Below are 22,896 nucleotides of genomic sequence, written 5' to 3'. Positions count from 1 at the left end.
ACTCCAGTAGGCCCTTGTCCTCCAGCCTCCCCATCCTGTGGCATCCTATCCTCCAGCTTCCTCTTCCTCCTCTAGCATCCTCCTCTTGTCCCCCAGGCTCTTACTCCTGCCCCCTAGCTTCCTCCTTCTGTCCTCCGGCCTTCTCCTGCCCCTCAGCCTCCTCCTGTCCTCTAGCAGCCTCCAGCCTCCTCCAGCAGCCTCCTGTCCTCCAACCCACTGTCCTCTATCCACCTCCTGTCCTCCAGCCTCCTGTTCTCCAGTCTCCTGTCCTCCAGCTTCCTCCTATTCCCTAGCCTCTATCCTCCTCCTGGCCTCCAGCCTCCTCTTATTGTGACCCCTTCTCCTCTGGTATTAAAAAAAAAACGGTTTCTTCCCCCCGCTGCAGTCACTTCTTCTGCCAAGATCCAAATGACTCATGGAGGGCCGGGCCCGCCAAGGGGAAGAGCTACTTCCTCACATAACTCGTGCAGAGATCATGTGAGGAGGCAGTAGGGGCTGATTCTGCCTCCTCCTAATGCTTATGCTTTGGCTGCTTTGCAGCTCTAATGTACGGCACCACGCAGAGGTGGGACAAACCAGAGGATAATGGGGCAGCCCGGGACATTCTCCCAGCCGCCCAAGAAAGCCGAAAGAGCCCTAAAACTGGGACTGACCCGCCGAATCGAGGAAGGTTGTGAGGTATGTAGTTATTATAAGGGGCTGTATATATTTATTACAGTGGGCTGAGAGGCGCTCAATTTCTTAGCAAAGGTGCCATCAGTTAATAACACCAAACATTTTTAAGTGGATGGATGCATTATGGATGGATTATATGCGGCCCCCTTCTCACCCCTATTCATTATATGTGGCCCTCTCCTCACCCCCCATGCATTATATGCGGCCCCCTTCTCACCCCCCATGCATTATATGCGGCCCCCTTCTCACCCCCCATGCATTATATGCGGCCCCCTCCTCACCCCTATTCAGTATATGCGGCCCTCTCCTCACCCTTATTCATTATATGCGCCCCCCTCCTCACCCCTATTCATTATATGTGACCCCCTCCTAACCCCCATTCATTATATGTGGCCCCCACTTCACACCCAACAGACTAGTAAATTTGATTAGTAAAAATAAAAAATGGAATACTCACCTTAGTCCTCTGCTCAGGTCTGGACTTCCCCTCCGTTGTCTTCCTCCAGTGAAGAGATGTTGGCCGGCGTCCTGCTGCGCATGGAGCGCTGCTTTGCGACACCAGCACCTGGCACAGCCAGGCTGCTGGGGACAGAGATGTGGCCACAAATGGGGCCTCCAAGCAGTTGTGGGCCCTGGGACTTCTTTTCAAAATTGTATGGGCTCCAAAAAGGGATTGTGGTATTTGCACACATTTTTTTTTCCGTTATGCATGACATTTTTTTATTAATATTTTCAAATTTCAATAGATTGGAGATATTTGAATGTTATAATTTGTGTTGTAGTGACAGCCAAGAAGAATTTTACATGTTTTTATACCCCCTTGGTTGTTTGAGCTATAGGGGTTTCACTAATTCAGTACAGTGCAATACCTTTAATACATTCCTATTATACCCTGCCAGCATGACAATAGCAGGACATTGAGAATAACAGGCTGGGAGCTTCTGTGAGGCCACTAGCAGTCACGGTCCCATGGCCACCCAAACCAGCCACCAAATTTTATACTGAGAAGGACCTTCACCCATGAAATCCTTGTACATCTGTTTCTGCTCTCAATACAATTGTACACAAGAGCCATTCCAGGACCTTTAACCCCTTCAGGACGCAGCCAGTTTATAGCTTAAGGCTCAGCCCCATTTTTTGTATTCTGACATGTGTTGCTTTATATGTGTCATGGGTCTTATAGCGACCCATATCGCAGGTTGCAAGCTCACCTGTGCCCCTCTCAGCCCGCCTGCGTGTGCACGTGCAGGCTTCAGTGGATTTAAAGGGCCAGCGCATTTTTTAAATGGTGCTGGCCATTTCCCAGAATTCCATATAAACCTGCCTCTCCCTGTACACGCTGCCGGATCGTTGGGCCGAGTGCTGTAGAAAAAACTTGTTCCCATGCCCTTTGCTGTTAGTGCATTTTCCCGTTGTGACCTTAGTTCCGTTCCTGACTTCGCTCCTCTGCGGCCTTCCTTGACCTGTTGCTATGTCCCCGACTCTGATCCTGCGCTGCCCGTCCTGTCCTCCTGCCTGTCCCTGACTATGATTCTGCCTAACGTCTGTGTATCTCGCCTTGGCTGTCAACATGGACAAAGTCGCACCTGTGGAATGACCTTGGGATACCACGCCGCAACACATCCAACCCGCATTGCGGCGGGCTCTAGTGAGAACCAGGTACCACTTAGATTCCGGTCACAGGTCTCGGCTTACGTCAATGTCCCCGGTGGTCCAGGAGGTTCACTACTAGAGATGAGCGAACATGCTCGTCCGAGCTTGATGCTCGTTCGAGCATTAAGGTACTCGAGACGGCTCGTTGCTCGGACGAGTATTTCCCCTGCTCGAGATCGAGCATTTAATTAAAAAAACACAGTGAAGAACAATGAAGAATAGAATAAAAACAGTGAACACAGGATCATTTAAGTGAAAAACACAGTAAAGAACACAGTGAAGAATAGATTACAGATGTTCGGCACATCTGCTTACTTGTCGGAAGATACGCGCGGAACCGTGCGAACAAAATAGTATGTGAAGAACAATATATATGTGTGAAGAACACATTGCACAACAGCACAGAGACACCGGGGAGCAGCACGAAGACATGGGGCAGCGGCAGCACGGAGACATCAGGCAGCGGCACGGAGCAGCACGGAGACATCGGGGCACGGAGACATCGGGGCACGGAGACAGCGGGGCACAGAGACAGCGGGGCACAGAGACAGCGGGGCACGGAGACAGCGGGGCACGGAGACATCGGGGCACGGAGACAGCGGGGCACGGAGACAGCGGGGCACGGAGAGAGCGGGGCACGGAGAGAGCGGGGCACGGAGACAGCTGGGCACGGAGAGAGCGGGGCACGGAGAGAGCGGGGCACGGAGAGAGCTGGGCACGGAAACAGCTGGGCACGGAGACAGCGGGGCACGGAAACAGCTGGGCACGGAGACAGCGGGGCACGGAGACAGCGGGGCACGGAGAGAGCGGGGCACGGAGAGAGCGGGGCACGGAGAGAGCTGGGCACGGAAACAGCTGGGCACGGAGACAGCGGGGCACGGAAACAGCTGGGCACGGAGACAGCGGGGCACAGAGACAGCGGGGCACGGAGAGAGCGGGGCACGGAGAGAGCGGGGCACGGAGAGAGCTGGGCACGGAAACAGCTGGGCACGGAGACAGCGGGGCACGGAAACAGCTGGGCACGGAGACAGCGGGGCACGGAGACAGCGGGGCACGGAGAGAGCGGGGCACGGAGAGAGCGGGGCACGGAAACAGCTGGGCACGGAAACAGCTGGGCACGGAGACAGCGGGGCACAGAGACAGCGGGGCACGGAGACAGTGGGGCACGGAGACAGCGGGGCACGGAGACAGCGGGGCATGGAGACAGTGGGGCACGGAGACAGCGTATCTCCCGACAAGTAAGCAGATGTGCCGAACATCTGCAATCTATTCTTCACTGTGTTTTTCACTTAAATGATCCTGTGTTCACTGTTTTTATTCTATTCTTCACTGTTCTTCACATCTGCTAACTTGTCGGGAGATAATATACGCGCGGAACAGTGAAGAATAGATTGCAGATGTTTGCATACATCTGCTAACTTATCAGAAGACATTCTTTTTAAATTAATTAACACATTTTATTCCCGAACCATGGTCCCTTTGAAAAATGCTCGAGTCTCCCATTGACTTCAATGGGGCTCGTTACTCGAAACGAGCACTCGAACATCTGGAAATGTTCGGCTCGAGTAACGAGCACCCGAGCATTTTAGTGCTCGCTCATCTCTATTCACTACCCTTGAGCCTGACAATATGGTTATAACTAGAGATGAGCGAGCACTAAAATGCTCGGGTGCTCGTTACTCGAGCCGAACATTTCCAGATGTTCGAGTGCTCGTTTCGAGTAACGAGCCCCATTGAAGTCAATGGGAGACTCGAGCATTTTTCAAAGGGACCATGGTTCGGGAATAAAATGTGTTAATTAATTTAAAAAGAATGTCTTCTGATAAGTTAGCAGATGTATGCAAACATCTGCAATCTATTCTTCACTGTTCCGCGCGTATATTATCTCCCGACAAGTTAGCAGATGTGAAGAACAGTGAAGAATAGAATAAAAACAGTGAACACAGGATCATTTAAGTGAAAAACACAGTGAAGAATAGATTGCAGATGTTCGGCACATCTGCTTACTTGTCGGGAGATACGCTGTCTCCGTGCCCCACTGTCTCCATGCCCCGCTGTCTCCGTGCCCCGCTGTCTCCGTGCCCCACTGTCTCCGTGCCCCGCTGTCTCCGTGCCCCGCTGTCTCTGTGCCCCGCTGTCTCCGTGCCCAGCTGTTTCCGTGCCCAGCTGTTTCCGTGCCCCGCTCTCTCCGTGCCCCGCTCTCTCCGTGCCCCGCTCTCTCCGTGCCCCGCTGTCTCTGTGCCCCGCTGTCTCCGTGCCCAGCTGTTTCCGTGCCCCGCTGTCTCCGTGCCCAGCTGTTTCCGTGCCCAGCTCTCTCCGTGCCCCGCTCTCTCCGTGCCCCGCTCTCTCCGTGCCCCGCTCTCTCCGTGCCCCGCTGTCTCTGTGCCCCGCTGTCTCCGTGCCCAGCTGTTTCCGTGCCCCGCTGTCTCCGTGCCCAGCTGTTTCCGTGCCCAGCTCTCTCCGTGCCCCGCTCTCTCCGTGCCCCGCTCTCTCCGTGCCCCGCTGTCTCCGTGCCCCGCTGTCTCCGTGCCCAGCTGTTTCCGTGCCCCGCTGTCTCCGTGCCCAGCTGTTTCCGTGCCCAGCTCTCTCCGTGCCCCGCTCTCTCCGTGCCCCGCTCTCTCCGTGCCCCGCTCTCTCCGTGCCCAGCTGTCTCCGTGCCCCGCTCTCTCCGTGCCCCGCTCTCTCCGTGCCCCGCTGTCTCCGTGCCCCGCTGTCTCCGTGCCCCGATGTCTCCGTGCCCCGCTGTCTCCGTGCCCCGCTGTCTCTGTGCCCCGCTGTCTCCGTGCCCCGATGTCTCCGTGCTGCTCCGTGCTGCTCCGTGCCGCTGCCTGATGTCTCCGTGCTGCCGCTGCCCCATGTCTTCGTGCTGCTCCCCGGTGTCTCTGTGCTGTTGTGCAATGTGTTCTTCACACATATATATTGTTCTTCACATACTATTTTGTTCGCACGGTTCCGCGCGTATCTTCCGACAAGTAAGCAGATGTGCCGAACATCTGTAATCTATTCTTCACTGTGTTCTTTACTGTGTTTTTCACTTAAATGATCCTGTGTTCACTGTTTTTATTCTATTCTTCATTGTTCTTCACTGTGTTTTTTTAATTAAATGCTCGATCTCGAGCAGGGGAAATACTCGTCCGAGCAACGAGCCGTCTCGAGTACCTTAATGCTCGAACGAGCATCAAGCTCGGACGAGCATGTTCGCTCATCTCTAGTTATAACTTTTGAACAATTTTACTTATCAAAGTTTTTTCATCACATGTTGGACTTCATTTTAGTGGTAAATTTTGGCTGATGTTTTGTATTTATTAAAAAAAAAAATTAAAAACTGAAAAAAAAATTTGCCATTTTCAAAATTCAAAATCTTTGCGCTTTCAAGCAGATAGTTCTATCACCTAAATCAGTTGCTAAATAACATTCCCCATATTTAAGTTTTCATAAATTTTGAAATGTCTGGAAAATTTATTTTGAAGTCACATGGCTAACAAATCATGTCCAAATTTACAAGGAGATTGCAGAATTGCCTTTTTTGGGGAACATTATTGTTTGTAATGAAATTAGTATTAGAAACCCCCTATATATCAACCCATTTTCAAATCTGCACCACTCAAACTATCAGAAACAGCTTTCAGGAATATTGTTAATTGTTTAAAACAAAATGAATATGAAATTTAGAATAGTCTAATTTTTTTGATAAGTTCATTTAGCCCTAAAATGTACACATTTCCAAAACATAAAAAGGGAAAACCCATCATAAAATTTTTAATGCAATTTCTCCTGAGTACATAGACCACCCCCCACATGTGGAAGTTACTTATTGTAGGGGAACACAGCGTGGTGCGGAAGGGAAGGGGCGCCCAGCAGTTTTGTCCTATAGACATTAAGCCCGTTTTTACATTAGTGGGGCCATGTGTGGGAAATTTTTTTATGTGCTGAGATGTATTTTTCAGTAATTTTGGGGTTGGTATCCCCTATTGTTGAAAACAATAACTTTTTGGCCGTGGAGGAGTAGAAAAGCATCAATTATGAAATTGATTTTCAACATTTTTTTTGGTGTTCACCACATAGCATAATAAACATCTTATTTTTATTCTATGGGCCTATACAATTTCAGGGATACCATACTTAGATATGTTTTCTTACATTTTACAAAATTTCTCAAAATAAAACCTAATATGGGGAAAAAATCTATTGTTTTAGCATCGCCGTCTCAGATGGCATCTTACAGACCCTGTCTGCGGACAGACCTGGAGTCCTGATCGGAACTCAGGGCTGCTATGTGAACGAAGAGAGCGCGGGGAGGGGGGGGCGATCGTGGGGCAGAGACCACCAGAAGACAGTTTAAATGTCACAGTCGCTCTGATTGTGGCATTTAAACGGGCTAAACACCCGTGATCGGAGGTCCTTAACCCCTTCCCACCGCAGCCCTTTTTCGCTTTTGCGTTTTCATTTTTCACTCCCCACATTCAAAATTCTGTAACTTTTTTATTTTTCCATGTACAGAGCTGTGTGATGGCTTATTTTCTGTGTAACAAATTACACTTCAAAATGGTGGTATTTAATATTCCATGCCGTGTACTGGGAAGCGGGAAAAAAATTCCAAATGCAGTGAAATTGGTAAAAAACCGCATTTGTGCCGTCTTCTTGTGGGCTTGGATTTTACAGCTTTCACTGTGCACCCCAAATGACAGGTCTACTTTATTCTTTGGGTCGGTACGATTACGGGGATACCAAATTTGTATAGGTTTTATAATGTTTTCATACATTTAAAAAAATTAAAACCTCCTGTACAAAAAATTTGGGGGGGATTTTGCCATCCTTTGGCGCTAATAACTTTTTTTATACTTTGGTGTATGGAGCTGTGGGTGGTGCCGTTTTTTGCGGATTTTGATGACGTTTACAATGTTATCATTTTTAGGACTGTACGACCTTTTGATCACTTTTTATAGAATTTTCTTTTTTTTTAAATGGCAAACTGGTCAAACGCAGTGAAAAACTGTTATCATATTATGATAGACCGGGGATTTTCGGACGTGGTGATACCTAATGTGTTTATGATTTTTACTGTTTATTTATATTTATATCAGTTCTAGGGAAAGGGGGGTGATTTGAATTTTTAGTTTTTTTTATTATAATTTTTTTTTTACTTTTTTTATTTTTATTTTTACTATTTTTCAGACTCCCTAGGGTACTTTAACCCTACGGTGTCTGTACGATCCTATCATATATTGCCATACTGTATATGTGTATTTTACTACTCATACATTACAATGTGCTGATAGCACATTGTAATGAATGGGTTAACCCGAAGTAGCTTCAGGTCTTCGTGAGACCGCCGCGGGTGTTACCGGTAAGCCTTTGCTGCAATATGCAGCAAAGACTTACCGGCTATGGAGAGGGCTCGGCCCGCGAGCCCTCTCCATGCACCGGGACCCGGCATGTGACATACTATTACGTAACATGCCGGTAAGGGGTTATACCGCAAATTGAAAGCCGCAGAGGCGACACATCCTCCATTCCCCAAGAAGCTGATTCTAGTACCAGATGTAGGAAGTGATTCCAGACTTGTAGGGGCTATAATATTCATCCACCCCTGACTGTCACAGTAGTAATTAGATTCTCTGTCCTATTATTTTATACAATCATCTGTGATGTACCATAACATAATGTAATGTAAAGATCTGGCCTCTAAGCCACTGAAAGATATTATTTTGTGTATGTGCTCACATATATTGATATTTTTTTTTTCCCCCAGGGTCGATGAGTATAAAATACTGTGCAACTGTATCTTTTCTACCAATAAATCTGATCATACAGTCATCATCTCTGCTGCTACAATGGAGCTTATTTCTCCTATATGACTATAAAGGATACAAAATAGCCAATATTTCTAAAATTCTCCTCCTTCTTAGCAGTACAGTTTTTATAATTTATGGTATGTTATGCAGTTATCGCATGTGTATACACTGTATTACAGATATTTAAAATGTCCATTCTCTTTTTTGTGAAATCTCCCCCATTTACCTATACAAAATGTCCTCCACAGTCATGTGACCATAAGCTGGGACGAGTCAGATTTTGCCTGATATTAGTCAAGTGTAGAGTCTGCAGGGGGTGGGTAACTTCAGATGCCCCTATCATCGGTTCTATAGCACCTACTAGCATGCTGCTGGTGTCATATTAAAGATAAGAATCTTTCAGATTCAGGTAAAAGGAAATCTACTTAAACCTCCACAAGCCTTCCTGACTCAATAGCATAATTTTAGAAGGAAGGAGGCCATGGATAACAGATATAAGAAGATTACCACAGTCACGGTGCCTGGAGCTTTGAGTAATGTCCCTGGTTTATCATGATGGAATCTGATGCTAGATTTCCTTTACAAACATAGCAAGGAATGTGAGTTACAGATAAAAATCCAGTTCCTGCCTGTCTTTAAAGCAAACCTCAGATCTACCTATTAAGGAAGATCTGGTAGCAGGTTTATCTAAAAAATATCATCTGAGCCCTTTTTAGGGCTAATCCTCCAGTGCCCGCTAAGTTTAGAAATCTTTTACTACCTAATATGCAAATATGTGACAGAGGCTACTGGGGAATGGAGTAGCCGGAGCTGAAGCTACATGGTGCGGCTGGGGCTCCACACCCCAGTAGCCTCTTTCGATCCTCCTATTATTTTTAGCCCTGCAGCTCCTGGTAGCTGTGCACAATCGCCCGCACTTCAGTTGGCGGCTGCGTGTACTCTGTTCCAGGAGCCGAGTACACGCTGCCACCGGCTCTACAGACAGAGTCTGCGCATGATACCAGGAGCTGCACGCTGAAGATCTCATAGTAGGAGGATCTAAAGAGGCTACTGGGGGTGTGGAGTAGCCACGCTGTGTAGCCTTAGCTGCGGCTACTCCACGCCCCAGTAGCCCCTTTCACGTGTTTGCATATTAGGGTAGTAAAAGATTTCTAAATGTAGCGGGCACTGAAGGATTAGCCTTAAAAAGGGCTCAGATGATATTTATTAGATGAATCTGCCACTGGATCTACCTTAAAGGAAACCTACCACTTGAAGTGGCAGGTATAAGAAGGAAATACCGAGTACCAGCTCAGGGTGAGCTGGTGCCGGAGCTTATTTTTGCTGTATCGCGGTTTAAAACACTTTTTAAACTTTATATCCGAAGCTGCTTCGGCGCAGGGAGGTACGCGCTCGGCGCTTACCATGCGCGTGACCGTGTACGCGGCTACATAGGAAGCGAAGGAGAGCCACGCGCATGGTAAGCGCCGAGCACGTTCCTCCCTGCGCCGAAGCAGCTTCGGACATAAAGTTTAAAAAGTGTTTTAAACCGCGATACAGCGGTTTAAAACACTAACAAAAATAAGCTCCGGCACCAGCTCACCCTGAGCTGGTGCTCGGTATTTCCTTCTTATACCTGCCACTTCAAGTGGTAGGTTTCCTTTAATAAGTAGATCCGCGATGGTGGGTTTCCTTTAACTGCCTGTATTCCCGGTTCGGTGGATCACAGAACCACAAACTTGATACTTTCAATATAACATCAAAAGTTTTTATTTGGAGCAGCATGCAACATATTGGAACAGTGTATTTCTAGAGAATTGGAGGGGTCAACTAGCCCTTAATATAGGGGAGAGGCATTATGGGGGTTAATCTTGGTTTATTTTCCCTAATAAAGTCTAAACCTGGGGAGCACCATAATGGTAAATGCTTTTTTTATGCATTGTAATATTTCAATGTTTTGAACATTCTTGTTTTCCTTCAATGTTTTTTCCATTCTTTGCCACTCACTGTACATAGGAAGTGTGTGATCTTCATCTCAACATTTCAGTGATAACTTGATTCTGTTTTTATGTTTTACCAGTAATTCAAAATTAAAAAAAAGAAGTGTCCTGAATTGCCATCATAAGGACATTTGGGCTTATCACTTGCAGTAGAAACTTTTTATTGGGACAATAAAACCTATAATCACTTTAATTTTCTGCTATTCAAAATGTCCAAATATCATAATTTTATTAAGTTGAATTGCATTTTTATACAGAGTAGGAGCATTTGGGAATTCGTTTTTATTGTATTTTTTTAAAACTTCTTACATTTTTTTTAATTTTCTTTTGGAAAGTCTTTCTTCTTATCATGACTTATCCATAATATAGGTCTTTAGTACGATAATTGATTAGTAAAGATGTGACACATGGAGCCCCACTGATCACACTAATGTTATACAATAAGGTCGGAGCCAAAAGGGAATCCTATGGATAAGTCATGATTGTTGGGAGGCTTATTTATATATGACGTCATACCACACCCCAAAAATAACATTAGACTTCAAATACGGCTATAGACCACACTCATTATTACAGACTCCAATCCCTCTATATGTCTTTGCTTCTTAGCGCAGTTTCACATTGGCAGGGTTTTTTTCACATCAGTGATTTTTCATTGGACCCATTTTGGTTTATGGACACAAACAGATTGGTTTTCTCTGATTTGTCACTGATGCCTTAGTGAACAATTTTTGACAATGCTTTACTGAACAATTGGGTTAGTAAGGCATCAGTGACAAATCACTGAAGCTAGGAAAAGAAAACCAATCTGTATGTGACCATAAGCCAAAATGGGTTCAGTGAAAAATTGCTAATGTGAAAAAAACCACCAATGTGAGTCCATTACTCTTGCATTATTTTGTAACTTCAGTCATTGCTGCAAATATAGTAGGAATCATCACATATTATATCATTGCGTGGTCAATATGTTTGAATACCACTTTTATGTCTTTTCTGCAGGTTATGTTATGGTTTCTAAAGATCTAATTAAAGAGTGCAGCTCAATGCTGTTCTATTATACATGGGTCCACAATTCATTGGGCTTAGTTGGTGAAGGAATAGAAGTTTTTTATTTCATTGCTGGACTATCCTCTTCTTAGAGGTAATTGTTGCATTTTCTTACTTTTCATCAATTAAATAAAAATAAACCACCCAATACCTGACATTAAAAAACAATTCTGTCCTTGTGTGACAGGTTGTCATTCACAGTAGGATAAGGAAATCTCAGTTAGTAGGAAATTTGACAACACATAATAGGATATCATGAAATATTTGCTGAATAACTTACATGCACATAAATTAACTACTTTTAGATAAATATGAAAAATGTTTACTGCATCTACACACAGTACAAGCGACTGGTCTGAATTATGTTTCACTCATATTTTCACTCTTTTCTCTTGTTCCTAGTTGTTCTGCATCATAAAGAGAATCTTCAATCATCAAACTCAATATTCATGGAAACCATTTTTTTTTTAGAATTGTACCTGTTTTTGTGATTTCCTCTGTACTGTTATAATAAAAAATTATTAGTGATAACAGGACCTTAAATTTGCTAAATGATAGGGAGAAACCACCTCAAATCACAATGGCCCAGATTTATCATTCCCTGTATTTCAGTTTTCTGGTGCACAAAACATGAAAAAAGTCACAATTCCTGATGCAAGGAATATCATCTGCTGTAGATGATCTTCTCTCTACAATGTGCTGTGATTTGCTGTGGATGATATACCCTCTATATTGTGCTGTAGGTTGCAGTGGATGATCTCCCCCATATACTGTTCTGTGATCTGCTATAGATAATCCTCCCTCTACAATGTACTTTAATATTCTGCAATGATACCCCCCCTACATTGTGTTTTGATCTACTGTAGATGATCTTCCCTCTACACTGTGCTTTGATCTCCAGTAAATGACCTCCTCTCTACATTGTGCTGTGATATGCTATGTCATGTTTACATGATGCACAGGTAAATCAGCCAATGTGCTGACCTGTTTATTTGGATCTTTGTTATTTGGGCATTTGGTTCATTTCTACTGAAATTGAATGAATGTAATTTGTTTTGGGTCAAAATCTACATATTCACTGATGTATGAATAGAGGTATTGTTTAGGTTTGTAGTTGATAACATATGATTGACTGACTTGAGATTTTTATTCATCTGCAGTAATTTTACACTGGTGCTACAATCATCTCATTGTTCTCCATGGTGAGATTTAAAATGATAATAAAAAAATAAAAGTTATTCATCAGTAGAACATAAAATGCTTGTAATTCAGCCCTAGAATCTTGACTTGTTCTACTTCCTCAAAGTGCCTACATCCATTAAACACCTGCCTTGCCCTTCCCATGTTTTGCTTCATGGGGGGGGGGATTATAATTTTCAGCAAAAATCTTATCCATAAAATGAAATAAAAAGGATTCAGCATAGAATGTCCCTTCTGACTCACTGTCCCCCATACAACTGAAAATAATGAAAATCCAATGGTCTCTGGGACAATTTTTTTTTGGAGTCACATTTCATTAAAATCCCAACTTAAAATTTAAATTCAACTTAAAAACAACCTGCCAATGAACTTGGCTTATTATTATTTTCAGGTGAGGTTTTGTGTACAAGTAAAGTAATTTAGCAAATTAGTAAATATGAATATTAAAAAAAAACATAAAGAAACACTATTTGTTATCTTAAATGTTTTACAGGAATACAGACTGCCCCCTACTTAAGGACACGCGACCCCTAGTTAAAGACAGACCTCTATGCCCACTATGACCTCTGGTGACCTCTCTGGATGTTACTATAGTTCCAGGCTGCAATGATCAGATGTAAAGTGTCTGTAATGAAGCTTTATTGATAATCCTTGACAGCATGTTGTCTGGAGCTACCATTATAAAATATATAGTTCCGACTTACTAATTGAATATATACTGATTTCAAAGTGAGAGGTTGTTTTAAAAAAGTTGGGGGTAACCACACAATGGAGGGTAGATAGTGGTTCTAGATGGAGTCACTTTCAGGTGATGTGCTATGGTTTTACATATATATTTAAACAAGGAAGTTGTATGATGAAAAGGACATTAATAAGGGTTAATATTGTCATAAAGGTGGTCAAAACCAGAAATATATAGGATATAGAAGGAAGATTACAAGAAGTTACAAAGGCATCTGATTGGGGCAGCCACTAAGAATTTAGTAAACATACGCTTAAAGCGCAACTAAACTTTTGAACAATTATTTTTTAAAATAAAATAAAAGTATGAGAAAAATAAAACCTGCAATATATTATATATATTTTATTAATTTATTTTGTAGTTCTTTACAGTGTGCTCACCGTGCCCTGACCAGGGCCATGATCTGGTCGCAAATCATGCTATTAAATCATACCCAACCCCAACCCTGTACGGCCATTTGAATGAGCCCTTAGATACAGAGTACAGGTTCTGCAGACAGTTGTGCATGCGCCCTGCTCAGATAGCATAGTAAGAGATCTCTATATACCTGTGCATTAAATTTGAGGATTAGTGGATAAGTTCACAGTACTGTATCTCTAAGGCATAGTAGAGAGTGGAGATTGTGAGGTTTAAATATGTATTTATTGAATAACATTACACAATTAATGTGCCTTGTGATAGGGGAAGCCTTCAGAGATGTAGAAACACCATATATAGACAGATGATGGTAATTCCCCATGGCGTGGTTCCTGCTCTGGGCACAGCCCCGCACATTTATTAAAAGGATTCCTGCCCGCATCTCCTCCAAGAGGATACAAATTCACACATTTACTATGGTATCTGTTCCCTGCAGGGGTAAGAATGCCCTGTTTGATATCAGAGCAGGGCGCGTGCCCAACTATCAGCAGATGCCATACTCCATATCTAAGTTAGCAACAGCCATAAACCAGTCAAGTAAGAAGTTTATAGAACGTGCACTTTCATAAAACATACAATAGAAACACTAAAAAATAAATCAATAAAGTGTATTACATTTTTTATTAGGACTCGTACATTAAACTTAGCCTATCACAGGATCATTGGCTGTAAAGAGATTGTGGCCTCCCCAATGGTCCAGAGTTTTATATGATCTGAGGTTTGGTGAAAAACAACAGTAATATAACAAAACTTACTACATAGAACCAAGATTACTACAATGAAGAGTGAAACAGGCATCCTTGTACCACAACCGATTTATCAGTGTCTGATACTGGATGGTAAATGAGACATAGGGGCACATTTACTAAGGGTCCGTCGGACGTATTTCCGTCGGGTTTCCTGAATTTTTCTGTTTTGCGTGGAATAGCTCCAGGTGTTTGGTGCACGCAATTGGATTGTTGTGCATCGGTACCGTCTTTCATGCGACACAAATCGGGGGGGCATGGCCGTTGGACAAACCACAGAATTTAAAAATGAAATTGTGTCGCAAGATCAGCACTCACATGCACCAGGAAGAAGAAGGTGAAGTCCGGCGGACCTGAGCGGGGAAGCGACACATGCAGGAAATTGGACTCACGATCTTAGTGAATCTTGGCAGCTTCGAATCCTCGCCGGACAATCTGGATCGGTGGCGTCAACGGGACGGGTAAGTAAATGTGCCCCATAGTCTAAGATTGTCTCTATGTAGGTCATCAATATAGTAACAGAGCTCCTGACAGTACCCAGAATAGTCACAGTACCCCTATAGTAGCCAAAACCGTCAAAAAGCTACCACTGTAGCCAACAATCACAATGCCCACATAGTAGCCAACAACTACAATGCCCTCATATTAGCCAACAATTGCAGTGCCACCACGGTAGGCAATGGTCCAAGTGCCTCCACAGTAGGCCCTTAGCTCAAGAACTTAATAAATAAATAGGAAATAGTCACCTCAGGGTTTTTGTGGCCCTGAGATGGTGAAGGCAGAGCTTGGAGCCATATAAACACACACATGCATTATATACATATTTACACATACAGGGGTTATTTATCATATGATAGCCTGCACAGAGTTGATCTGTGAAAATTTGCTGGCTACAGTAAGTGTGCAGGCACAGGGACATAATCACCGCACCCGGGATGCCCCCCCATCTTCACGACGCACTGGCGTAAAGGTGGCAGATTGGGGAAAATAATTGCAAGTGCTAGCAATAAGCTGATAAATATCCCCACGGACTTTATATACTGTGTATATTAGTGAGTGTTTATAGACACTTATATTTACAGACACCATTGACCACTGCAGAAGTTAATCATAAACATGGAATCTGGAGGAGATAAATGGCAGGACGATTCCTCAGCACAGCCGTGCACCCTCCTCATCCAGGAGATAACTGCAGAGCAGGCACCAAGGGGTTACAGGATCTGCAGATCCCTCAGTTAGCAGCAGCTCAAGAGCAACATGCTTTTCCTGCACCTCCTGGGCCATCGAGAGGCTGGAGTCTGAGACTTCTCTTCCTGCCCTGTCTGATGGTGGCGCTGTACCTGATTATTGGAAGATGCCTTATATAACAACTGATTGAAAGGGCACGACTCTAAATTTGCAGAAATAGAGCATTAGAAATCCCTCCCACTAAAATGTGTGTGAAGATAATTTGCCATAAATGTATCCATGTTGTTTCTTAGAAACACGATAGCTGTCCTTGGATATGACAACCATTGAGATGCCCATCCAACTGGATTCAGTATTTGAATGGTGTCCCCGACTTTCTAAGGAGTGGGGGTGTCCTGGTTTTAGATTTTATTACCTAGGGTGTTAACACTTTCAATGGGGGTGTTAGTTGCTCCCTTCTCTTCCATGCTGCTTAACCACTCCCATAGCTAAGCCTTTATAGGGCAGGCGTCTGCCGCATGTTTCTCTATGAAGAGGGGAGGGGCGAGCAGTGCTCACCCCTCCTCCTCTCCAGCGCTCGGTTGTATATTACATACGCGGTGTCAATGTACCCTAAGAAAAACAATACTGCTGCCAGATAGGAAGGGGACAAAGCTGTCAGAGAGCTTTCTCACTTTCTGTTTCTTTGGAAACAAATGACGCTAAATGATTTTGAAAAGACCGGATGTATCTCCAACATACAAGTTGTCAGTGGGAGAAATGTCTGATACTAGATATCATCTGTGGATGAAGCCTCGATCTATAAGAGATTTACTGAGAAGTTATGACTAGAGATGAGCGAGCACTAAAATGCTCGGGTACTCGTTATTCGAGACGAACTTTTCCCGATGCTCGAGTCTCCCATTGACTTCAATGGGGCTCGTTACTCGAAACGAGCACTCGAGCATCGGGGAAAGTTTTTCAAGGGGACCAAGGCTCTGCACAGGGAAGCTTGGCCAAACACCTGGGAACCTCAGAAAAGGATGGAAACACCATGGAAATGGACAGGAAACAGCAGGGGCAGCATGCATGGATGCCTCTGAGGCTGCTTAATCGCACCATTATGCCAAAATTATGGGCAACAGCATGGCCATGACAGAGTGACCGAATGAGGCTAGATAGCATCTTAAACATCCAATAATTGACCCTGACACTATAGGGGACGGCATGCAGAGGCAGCGGCAGCAGTGGCAGGCTAGAGAGTGTCATGGCAACATACCCTAAATGGACTCAGGCTTCAAACCAATGGGTGGCAGAGAGGAACCAAAGGAGGTGAGCAAGAAGCGCTCAAATAATATCGGTACATGATAAAAGTTTGCCAGTATATTTTGTGGATTACACAGCGGGGTGGCGACAAAGTTAACATGGAAGCCATGAAAACAATCCAAAATTCTGCCTGACACAGCTCGTTTGATAAGGGGACCATGTATGGAGGCAGTGAACTAGTAGTAGATTAAAGGTGCTGCAGTTAAAACTATGTTAGTTGGATCTTGGCATGGAGCTGGCGCTCCGCTGCCAGGCGAGCTTTCGCCAATCCAAGCCCCTGTCTCTAGGCTACTCCCCAAACAGCACTTCTAAGAACCTTTTGTATAAGATCAAGTGTAGCAGCGTTCTTATAAGTTTGGGATATGGCGGGTGAGGGGAATGTAAACATCTGCGCAAGAAGCGCTGAAATAATATCCGTAAATGAAAAAAGTTTTCCAGTATATTTTGTGGCTTACACAGCACGGTGGCAACAAAGTTAACAAGTTTGATGTGGAATGCCCTGTAATAGCTCTTGGGCGGTGTGCCTTTTATCACCTAGGCTCAGCAGTTTGAGCACCGCCTGCTGTCGCTTAGCGACGGCACTGCTGCTGTGCCTAGAGCTACCGACTGATGGCGCCATGCCCACGGATGGTAATTCGGAGGAAGAGGAGGTGGAGGAGGGGTGGGAGGAGGTGGAGGCATAGTAGGCCTGAAACACCTGGACCGAGGTAGGCCCCGCAATCCTCTGCGTCGGCAGTATATGACCAGCCCCAGGGTCAGACTCGGTCTCAGCCTGCACCAAGTTAAGTGTAGTAGCGTTCTTATAAGTTTAGGATATGGCGGGTGAGGGGAATGTAAACAGATGCGCAAGAAGCGCTGAAATAATATCCGTAAATGGTAAAAGTTTGCCAGTGTATTTTGTGGATAACACAGCAGGGTGGCGACAAAGTTAACAACTTTGATGTGGAATCCATGAAAACAACCCAAATTTCGGCCTGACACACCTCGTTTGATAAAGGGACGATGTATGGAGGCAGCTATATGGACGACTTTTGGAGGTAGCAATGGAGACAACGTGTGGAGGCTGCTATGGAGACAATTCAATTTGGATAGTGCCTGTATGTGGCAGTCCAAAAAAGTTTTCAAACCAGAGGAGCAGGTAGGTGGCCCTCCATAAAAATGGAATAGATTGAGTGCCTGTATGTGGCAGTCCAAAAAAGTTTTCAAACCAGAGGAGCAGGTAGGTGGCCCTCCAGAAAAATGGAATAGATTGAGTGCCTGTATGTGGCAGTCCAAAAAAGTTTTCAAACCAGAGGAGCAGGTAGGTGACCCTCCATAAAAATGGAATAGATTGAGTGCCTGTATGTGGCAGTCCAAAAAAGTTTTCAAACCAGAGGAGCAGGTAGGTGGCCCTCCAGAAAAATTGAATAGATTGAGTGCCTGTATGTGGCACTCCCAAAAATTGTTTAAAACAGAGGACCGGGTCGGTGGCCCTCCATAAAAATTTAATGCATAAAGTACTATAGCTAGAGCCAGTGGGCCCTGTCAAAAAATAGCCAGTTTCCTCTGCTTTACTGTACAAAGAGGAGGAGAAGGAGGAAAATGAGGAGGAGGAGGAGTGGATAAATTATTCAGGTTGAGCTTCCTTCACCTGGTGGAGATTGGAAATTAGGAGAAATCCAGGCTTTATTCATCTTGATAAGCGTCAGCCTGTCAGCGCTGTCAGTCGACAGGCGTGTACGCTTATCGGTGATGATGCCACCAGCTGCACTGAAAACCCGCTCGGACAAGACGCTAGCGGCAGGGCAGGCAAGAACCTCCAAGGCGTACAGCGCCAGTTCGTGCCACATGTCCAGCTTTGAAACCCAGTAGTTGTAGGGAGCTGTGTGATCATTTAGGACGATGGTATGGTCAGCTACGTACTCCCTCACCATCTTTCTGTAAAGATCAGCCCTACTCTGCCGAGACTGGGGACAGGTGACAGTGTCTTGCTGGGGTGACATAAAGCTGGCAAAAGCCTTGTAAAGCGTACCCTTGCCAGTGCTGGACAAGCTGCCTGCTCGCCTACTCTCCCTCGCTACTTGTCCCGCAGAACTACGCACTCTGCCGCTAGCGCTGTCAGAAGGGAAATACTGTTTCAGCTTGTGCACCAGGGCCTGCTGGTATTCATGCATTCTCACACTCCTTTCCTCTCCAGGGATGAGAGTGGAAAGATTTTGCTTGTACCGTGGGTCCAGGAGAGTGAACACCCAGTAATCGGTGCTGGAATAAATTCTTTGAACGCGAGGGTCACGGGATAGGCAGCCTAGCATGAAATCTGCCATATGCGCCAGAGTACCAACGCGTAAGAATTCACTCCCCTCACTGGCCTGACTGTCCATTTCCTCCTCCTCCAACTCCTCCAACTCCTCTTCTTCTGCCCATACACACTCGACAGTGAAGGACTCAACAATGGTCCCCTCTTGTGTCTCGCCAACATTCTCCTCCTCTTCCTCCTCATCCTCCTCCACCTCCACCTCCTCCGATATGCGCTGAGAAACAGACCTAAGGGTGCTTTGGCTATCAACAAGGGAATCTTCTTCCCCCGTCTCTTGTGAGGAGCGCAAAGCTTCCCACTTCATGCTGACCAGAGAGTTTTTCAACAGGCCAAGCAGCGGGATGGTGAGGCTGATGATGGCGGCATCGCCACTGACCATCTGTGTTGACTCCTCAAAGTTACTCAGCACCTGACAGATATCAGACATCCACGTCCACTCCTCATTGTAGACTTGAGGAAGCTGACTGACCTGACTACCAGTTCTGGTGGAAGTTGACATCTGGCAGTCTACAATCGCTCGGCGCTGCTGGTAAACTCTGGATAACATGGTCAGTGTTGAATTCCACCTCGTGGGCACGTCGCACAACAGTCGGTGAGCGGGCAGTTGGAGGCGGCGCTGCGCTGCCCTGAGAGTGGCAGCATCTGTGCTGGACTTCCTGAAATGCACACAGATGCGGCGCACCTTCGTGAGCAAATCAGACAGATTGGGGTATGTCTTGAGGAAACGCTGAACTATCAGATTTAACACATGGGCCAGGCATGGCACATGTGTCAGTCTGCCGAGTTGCAGAGCCGCCACCAGGTTACGGCCGTTGTCACACACAACCATGCCTGGCTTCAGGTTCAGCGGTGCCAGCCACAGATCAGTCTGCGCCGTGATGCCCTGTAATAGTTCTTGGGCGGTGTGCCTTTTATCGCTTAGCGACGGCACTGCTGCTGTGCCTAGAGCTACCGACTGATAACGCCATGCCCACGGATGGTCGTTCGGAGGACGAGGTGGAGGAGGGGTGGGAGGAGGAGGAGGCATGGTAGGCCTGAAACACCTGGACCGAGGTAGGCCCCGCAATCCTCGGCGTCGGCAGTATATGACCAGCCGCAGGGTCAGACTCGGTCCCAGCCTCCACCAAGTTAACCCAATGTGCCGTCAGCGATATATAGTGGCCCTGCCCGGCAGCACTCGTCCACGTGTCCGTGGTCAGGTGGACCTTGTCAGAAACGGCGTTGGTCAGGGCACGGATTATGTTGTCTGACACGTGCTGGTGCAGGGCTGGGACGGCACATCGGGAAAAGTAGTGGCGGCTGGGGACCGAATACCGAGGGGCGGCCGCCGCCATGAGGCTGCGAAAGGCCTCGGTCTCTACTAGCCTATAGGGCAGCATCTCCAGGCTTAGCAATCTGGAGATGTGCACATTAAGGGCTTGGGCGTGCGGGTGGGTTGCACTATATTTGCGTTTCCGCTCCAGCGTCTGGGGTATGGAGAGCTGAACGCTGGTGGATGCTGTGGAGGATCGTGGAGGCGACGATGGGGTTTTTGTGGCAGGGTCCTGGGCAGGGGGCTGACTATCAGCTGACACAGGGGAAGGAGCAGTGGTGTGCACGGCCGGAGGTGAACGCGCTTGTTGCCACTGAGTGGGGTGTTTAGCATTCATATGCCTGCGCATACTGGTGGTAGTTAAGCTATTAGTGGTGGAACCCCTGCTGATCCTGGTTTGGCAAATGTGGCACACCACAGTCCGTCGGTCATCCGGTGTTTCCTTAAAGAACCTCCAGACTTCTGAAAATCTAGCCCTCGCCGCAGGAGCCCTCGCCACGGGAGCTTCACTAGTTGACACATTTGGCGCTGATGCACCAGCTCTGGCCCTGCCTCTCCGTCTGGCCCCACCACTGCCTCTTCCAACCTGTTCTGGTCGAGGACTCTCCTCCGTCTCAGAAGCACTGTGTTCACCCGGCCTCTCAACCCAGCTTGGGTCTGTCACCTCATCATCCTCCGATCCCTCAGTCTGCTCCCCCCTCGGACTTCCTGCCCTGACAACAACTTCCCCACTGTCTGACAACCGTGTCTCCTCATCGTCGGACACCTCTTTACACACTTCTTCCAGTATGTCAACAAGGTCATCATCACCCACAGACTGCGACTGGTGGAAAACCTGGGCATCGGAAAATTGCTCATCAGCAACCGGACAAGTGGTTTGTGACTGTGGGAAGGGTCCAGAAAACAGTTCCTCAGAGTATGCCGGTTCAAATGGCAAATTTTGCTGGGAGGGGGCAGACTGGGGGGGAGGAGGCTGAGGTGCAGGAGCTGGAGGAGTGCCGATTTCGGTGACATGGGTGGACTGCGTGGAAGACTGACTGGTGGACAAATTGCTCGAAGCATTGTCGGCAATCCACGACATCACCTGTTCACACTGTTCTGGCCTCAACAGTGCTCTACCACGAGTCCCAGTAACTTCAGACATGAACCTAGGGAGTGTAGCTCTGCGGCGTTCCCCTGCTCCCTCATAAGCAGGTGGTGTCTCACCCCGCCCAGGACCACGGCCTCTGACCCCTGCAGTAGTTGGACGCCCACGTCCCCGCCCTCGTCCTCTACCCCTAGCCCTCGGGTTAAACATTTTGAAAATGAGAGTTATAACTTTAATTTTTTTTTTAACTTTTTTTTGTGTTTTTTTTTTTTGTGTGTTTTTTAGTTTTTAAAACCAAACGATGCTATCCTATTGCTATGGCTATTTTCTAGCCAAGTATGAAAGCACACTGCTATGCCAGATGAGATGACGCTGAGTTATGAAAAAAATAAACGTAAAATAAAAAAGGAAATGGCAGACTGTGCCTAATTGAAATCCAACCCCGGGCCCTAATAAATTTTCCCACTTCGGTCTTTGCGATGGATATGTGCGTCACTAAGCGCAAAACACAGTGGTCGCAAGTCTCACTCCAAATTGCTCACAATTTGCTAGTAGATGCACTGCAGCAACTACAGCCACCAGCAGATCAACCAGAAATCAAATATATATAACGCTACTGTAGGCGTAAGTAAGCCGTTTGGATTCTCCTATGGCTATTTTCTAGCCAAGTATTAAAGCACACTACTATGCCAGATGAGATGACGCTGAGTTATGAAAAAAATAAACGTAAAATAAAAAGAAACTGGCAGACTGTGCCTAATTGAAATCAAACCCCTAATAAATTTTCCCACTTTGGTGTTTGAGGTGGATATGTGTGTCACTAAGAGCTAAACACAACGGTAGCAAGTCCCCCTGCTAATTCCTCACATTATGGTACTAGCTGCACTACTAGTGCCAGCAAGCCCAGCCACAAGCAAATAAAAAAAAAAAGTATAACGTTATTGTAGCCCTAAGAAGGGCTGTTGGGTTGTTGTAGAATCACTCCTGCCTAACAGTAAGCTAATAGAACACCCTAACGCTTTCCCTGACCAGCAGCAGCTCTCTCCCTAGCGGCATCCAGACACAGAATGATCCGAGCAGCGCAGGCAGGGGCTAGTCTATCCCAGGGTCACCTGATCTGGCCAGCCAACCACTGCTATCGACGTGTAAGGGTACCACGTCATGCTGGGTGGAGTGCAGAGTCTCCTGGCTTGTGATTGGCTCTGTTTCTGGCCGCCAAAAAGCAAAACGGCGGGAGCTGCCATTTTCTCGAGCGGGCGAAATACTCGTCCGAGCAACGAGCAGTTACGAGTACGCTAATGCTCGATCGAGCATCAAGCTCGGACGAGTATGTTCGCTCATCTCTAGTTATGACCCATACATTTTATATACATAATATAATATCTCTATAAAGAACTTCATTTATTTTGTTATGTTAGATATCATCATCCAGTCATATTTAGAATGAAGAATAC

The 22,896-nt window shown here is 46.1% G+C and overlaps 1 long non-coding RNA gene across 1 annotated transcript; it reads left to right on the top strand.

Annotated features, from left to right (window-relative positions):
* The first annotated feature begins 519 nt into the window (after positions 1-519).
* On the top strand, positions 520-11,949 carry LOC140106683 (uncharacterized). The gene is made up of 4 exons (XR_011850836.1): positions 520-678; positions 8,081-8,260; positions 11,102-11,243; positions 11,552-11,949. It is a non-coding gene; the product is annotated as an uncharacterized lncRNA (long non-coding RNA).
* Positions 11,950-22,896: the final 10,947 nt, after the last annotated feature.

This window comes from Engystomops pustulosus, chromosome 11 (assembly GCF_040894005.1).
Source record: "Engystomops pustulosus chromosome 11, aEngPut4.maternal, whole genome shotgun sequence".
NCBI classification, from domain to species: Eukaryota; Metazoa; Chordata; class Amphibia; order Anura; family Leptodactylidae; genus Engystomops; species Engystomops pustulosus.
The sequence above is the reverse complement of the archived record's forward strand: the minus strand, read 5'-3'. Positions and strand labels throughout refer to the sequence as shown.